This window comes from Cryptomeria japonica, chromosome 3 (genome assembly GCF_030272615.1).
Source record: "Cryptomeria japonica chromosome 3, Sugi_1.0, whole genome shotgun sequence".
Lineage (NCBI taxonomy): Eukaryota > Viridiplantae > Streptophyta > Pinopsida > Cupressales > Cupressaceae > Cryptomeria > Cryptomeria japonica.
The window spans coordinates 308019785-308025784 of record NC_081407.1 but is presented as its reverse complement, the minus strand read 5'-3'; positions in this window follow the sequence as shown (position 1 = coordinate 308025784).

The window sequence follows — 6000 nt, the reverse complement described above, 5'->3', positions numbered from 1 at the left end:
ACCAACAGACAGTAAGTATAATGACAAGCAGTAAGTATATCGACAAGTAGTAGACCAACAAGAAGTAAGGTGATCAGATAGTGGTGAGTAGATCGGTAAGGAAGATGTCCACTGGCTAAGAAAATACTAAACCAGTACACAGGAAGAAATCTGCTAGACAGGTTTTGATCGGTACACTGGAAAAGTCGGTAACTGATAGACTGGTAATGTTCAGTTACAACTAGCTAAATCAGAATTCTTCTCTTAGTCAACCAACGGACTTATCGGCATGTTCGACAATATTGACAGAGATTCCTGCATGATTTCAGAAGCGCAATTTAAGGCTTGACAATGAAATTTTGAAAGGTATGTTTTGGAGGGAAAAGTTGGCGAAAGACTTAAGAGTCTATAAATACACATATCTCATTCTTGAGATTGTTGTTGTCAAGGTGAATTAAGTTAATGTGAAAAAGGACACAGGGGGAGTTTTAGAGTATGCAGAGACGAGTGATAGAAGACCAGTAGAGTGGGGGTTTCACAGAGTGGTGACTCAAGTGATAGAGGACTGGCAGTGCAGGACTCAAGTACCAACCAATTGGCAGAAGGCAGAGTTGTGAAGGATAGGCACAACCGATGCAGACCAAGACTGATGTCTAATTGTGATTCGATGAGGCTAATGTGTAGCTTCTTGTATTTGATCATTCATCTGTTGTTTTGAAATAACTGCAACCTAAATCCCTTAACTGGGTGGACTTTAACAGGTTTGAGTGTATAAATCCCTTAACCGGGTATCATCTTAACTGATGTTCTAAGTCCTTTAACCAGGCTACCTTTAATAGGGTAAAGGCACTAACCGAGCTTGATCAAAATCCCTTAACCGGGTGGCACCTAATAGTGTCATTGTAATCTCCTAACAGGGATGGCTCTTAACTGAGCGCACTCCAGAAGAGTGCAAGTTTTGTGAGTTCCTACTCAGATCGTGGTTTTCTCCCTATTGGGTTTCCACGAGATAAATCTGTGTGTCTTTGAGTATCTTTTCATGTATATGCTGAATCTTTTGCAGTAAATGTTTACATTGGCGAATTGGAAATTGTTTCATACTTAAAGTAAAGTTTTAATTAATATATACCGGAAGGTACTGATTCACCCCTCCCCTCTCAGTACCAGTTGGGTCTAACAATGTTGACTCAGATTTGGTAGGTGATATTCATACAAGGAGGAGTACTATAAGGTATGTTTTTACTCTAGGGGAATTGCAGTTAGTTGGATTTCTAGACTACAAAAGGTTGTTGTGCTTTCAACCACTGAAGTCGAGTATCTAGCTCCTACTGAAGCTAGCAAGGAGATGATTTGGTTACAATGTTTTCTGGAGGAATTGGGCCAGATGCAGGAGGATAGCCCATTTTATACTGATAGCTAGAGTGCCATTTATCTTGCAAAGAATTATGCTCTTCATTCGAGGACAAAACACATTCAGGTTAGGTACCACTTCATACTGTTTGTTTTGGAGGATGGCTAGTTATGACTTGAGAAGATTCATTTCACTTGACCTTATTGACTAAAAATCATGGATTAAGGAACAACCGAGTCCAATAGTTTTGTCTAGTGGGAGTTGCAAGTTTAGCAGTGTCATCTAGGATCAGTCTCAAAGTGGGAGATTGTTTGGTGTGAAGCCTGATCAGTCTCCAAGTGGGAGATTGTTGATATGTAAAAACGCACAGTAATGGTGTTGTACTGATTTACTAGATAATAAGAAATATTGGACGACTATGTGCTATGGATGTAGCCCATCTTGGGTGAACCACGTTAAATCTCTATGTTATCTATGTTATGTATTTTTTTCATCTTTTGTGTTTGTATTTGCATATAATTGTTAATTTGTATTTTCTCTTAATGTGCCTAAACCCTAACACTCCATTATGAATGAAAATCTGCCCAAGTATCTTTTCCAAAAACATCTATCCAACTTTTAAGCAATGTGGCTCAAATTCAATCACCTATTAGTCTAGGTATATGTTTCATTTGCAAGTTGATTTTCCATTAGCATGCGTATGTATATCCACTCCTTAAAATAAGATTGGGACTATAGTTTCCTCTACACACCACCCTTTTGAGGTGTGGTAAGGAGGAGCTAATCAATTTCTGTCCATTTATAACCTCACTCAAGCAACCAACACTAATAAGGGGGAGTGACCCAAGCTTTACAACCCTCCCATCTTTTGAAAAGGTCATAATTCCTTCAGGTTTACTTTTATTTCTTTCTTTTCCTTCCCAAAACCTAGAATTTTTAGTATGATATCTCGTCTTTTCTTTCCTATTTTAAAGCTATATGTTTTGAGTAGAGGATCTTACAAAGGCAAAGAAACCTTCCACAATGAATTTGAATAAAAAATATAGATTACCATTAATGAATCAATAAACTTCATCCATAGTAATAATTTGAGACACTATGTATAAGTTCTTATATAAATAAAATAAAGGAAAGAGAAACTTTGGAGAGTAATTATAAAAAAAAAATCTATTTGAGATATAGTTAATTAGATAAATTTAACTCCAAAAAAGTAGTTATCTAATAGAAAATAACTTTTTAAAATAGAATTGTGTACTATAAATACTAAATAGCATTCATGATATTTTAGGATACCATAAGATTATTGTCTTAATCTCATGACTTGAGACAAAAACATCCATATCCTACATAAACTTAGCTAATTTAAAGTGTGAACAAGGCCCAAGAAAATACTTAGTAAATAACCATTTTAATATTAACACTTCTTTATGTACCAACTGATCCATGTTTTATTAAAATCAAAAGCTTGCATAATTTTACATAAGAACCACCAATCCACATTATAATAAGCCTTTGAAATATCCAATTTGACAATCATGCTTGGTCTCTTCGTGTTTTCAAGAGTGTGGATAGCTTCTTGGGAAACAATGACACCATCTAGAATTGAGTGGCCAAGGACAAATCTCGTCTGTTCTTCTGATATAATGCAAGCCATAAGGGGTTTCATTCTGTATATCATAACCTTTGAGAGAATTTTATAAAATATCTTGCAGAGTGAAATAGGCCTAAAATCCCCTAGTTTAGAAGCTTTCTCCTTTTTTGGAATAAGGGCTACAAATGTATTGTTGATTTCTTTAAGTAGATTGCCTGATCTTCTTGCCAATTGCAGAGCCTCAACTAAGTCTTGTCCAAAAATTTGCCAGCATTTCTTGAAAAAGTCTGTAGGGAAGCCATCTGGATCGGGATCCTTACTCGAAGGGAGTTGATTGAGTTCTTGAGTTACTTCCTCCAATGAGAATCTCTCATTGAGTTTCATTTTTTGTTCATCTGAAATGATCTTTGGAATCAGGGCCAAGAAGTAATTCTACTCTATAAGATGGGAACCATCTTCATTGTTTAGTAGCTTTGAGTAATATAAGGCTATAAATCTCTCTTAATCCCTTTAGGGTCCACTATAGATTGGTTCTGATTCAAATCCAACTTTGAGATCCTATTTGAATGCTTCTGCAAATCTTCATCACATTATGTAAGAACTTGGTATTTTTATCCCCCATCTGAAGCCAATTTTCTCTAGACTTCTGCTTCCATAAAATTTCATATTTAGAAAGAATATCCTCATACTCCATGAGCAGCCTCTTTTCTTGATCAAAGGTATCTTGATCCATTCCTTCAGAGATGATTTCTACATTTAAATCAGCCAACCTGTCCTCTAAAGATTTTTTGCTAGAGAAGATGTTTTTGAAGTGTTGGGAGTTCCATTTCAATAAATTTTGCTGGACATACTTTATTTTGAAATGAAGTAGTACAGTTTGGAGCCTTCAAATGTTTCTTCTTTCCACCAGGCTTCTATCAAGGTTAGGAAGTTTGGATCTTTCATCCACGTATTCTCAAATCTAAAGAAAGATTTTGAGTTATCTGAGACCCCTTGAAGGGCTAAAATAATGGGAAAGTGATCAGACCTTGAGCAAGCTAGGACCAAGCACTCCAAAGAGAAAGGGAAGGAATTGAGATCCCCCAACTAGAGAAATCTATCAATTTTTTCTAAGATGTTGCTAAAACCTTTTCTCTTATTTGTCCATTGAAAAGAATTGTCTCCATAATCATTATCTAAAAGCCCATTCCTATCAATCTAGTCATTAAAATATTATAGAGATATGCCTAGCCTGATAGTTCCTCCCCTTTTATCTGAGGAATTCCTAATACCATTAAAGTCTCCTCCTATGATGATCTTTACTAGCAGCCAATTTCTGTTAGAAGCAACTCCTTCCAATTGGAGTTGAGATGACTTCTAGATTATGATGAGACTCCTTGAGGCCCCTTCTGACACCACTAAGGTTTGAAGAGAATCTTGAAAAAGAGAACTAATTCCCAAACCAAAAGATACTTCTTGCTGACAATCTAGCTTTGTTTCTTGGAGGATGGTGACATCTGCACTGACCAAGAGAATCCTTCTCCTAATCACCCTCTGTTTGTTAGGGGCATTGAGACCCCTAACATTCCAAGAAAGTATTTTCATTGTTGTTCAGGAAGGTTATTTCCATTCCCTACTTTCCAAAGATCTATGATCTTGGATTGGATCTCCATTGCACCTTCTAGAGTTCTTGATTCATTCAAAGGTCTACGACCCTTCTTGGGCAGAGTAAGACCATAATCATGTTTCACCTTTTCATCTAGCAACTAATTTAATCCTAGTTTCCTTTTCTCCTTTATCTTCAAATACATAACAGCCAAGGGGGTTTCTAAAATAAGATCCATATCCTCATCATCAGCCATATAATCTTGGAGAAGTCTCTATGTTTTTAGGTCCAAGTGCATATCCAAGCCAGACGACAGCATAGAGAGCGAGATCAAAAGAGGGTTTGGTAGTTCAGAGGAAAGATTAAAGAATTTCTTATAAGACAGAGGATAATTAAGTGGGGAAGTAGGATGCTCCTTTAAGGGGCTCCTCTTGGAAGGAGGCAAAGGGCTAAGAGACAAATTGGCTTGTTCTCTATCTAAAGAATCCTTTTCATCTGGAAGTAAGAGATCATCTGAATCCTCCATATCTTCTACAATGTCATTAGCAATAATTTTCTCCTCCTGTAAAATGTTAGTTAGGGACATAAGTTTTCCATTGCTTGCCTCTATTAGTGAGGGAGCACCCCGCTCTTGCTTTCACCTAACTCTGTTCCTTTTTTGGATGCCTTTATAGGATTCCAAGCGAAGATATTGAAAGCCCCCTGAGTCAGAGAAGGGATTCTCTTTTGGCCAAATAGACTCCTCACAGTTTTGTTACCACAAATATTAACAATCAGGGACAAAACGAGTGAGGGAATGATTTGGGGAGTCTAAGAAAAAGTAGGCGAGGTAGAACCTAGAAGAGAAAGAGATTTAAAATTCTCATTCAAAGCATCAAAAATCCAAGGGGGCTTTGGAGTTTGAATTTGGTAGGAGGCATCCATTGCAAGCGTATCTTCTTGAGACACTTTTCCTTTGTTCCCTGGCTCAAGGCCCTTATCATAACTTTTGGGTACTGCTATTGTTTGGAGGGGAGAGAGAGGGCCTCTAGTAGCTGCCATAGAGTAGTTGAGCATAATTTGATTTCAAAGGATGCATTTTCCAGGAATCTCATCCCCCAGTCTCTGAACTTTCTGCTTCCATCTGCCAACCTCTAAGATTATCTCTAACATGTTGGAAACCAATAACACTAAGAGGGGGGGGTGGGGGGGGGCGGGGTGGGGGGTGAATCAATGTTAAACTAGAATAGTATATTTTAGCCTTAACAAAAAATTCATACACCAATTAGTATACTGATATAAATAGAATTGAAAGAAGTAATGCAACCAATAAGCCAAACACATAAATGAGAACCATAACACACATAATTATACATGGAAAACCTCAACAAGGAAAAACCGTGGTGCGATTTGTGACCCACAATATCAATCCATTGGCCATATGAAGAGATATTACAATATATGATGGGCCGACACTTGCAGGAAGGCTTATAGCCTAGAGCATATTGCTCAATC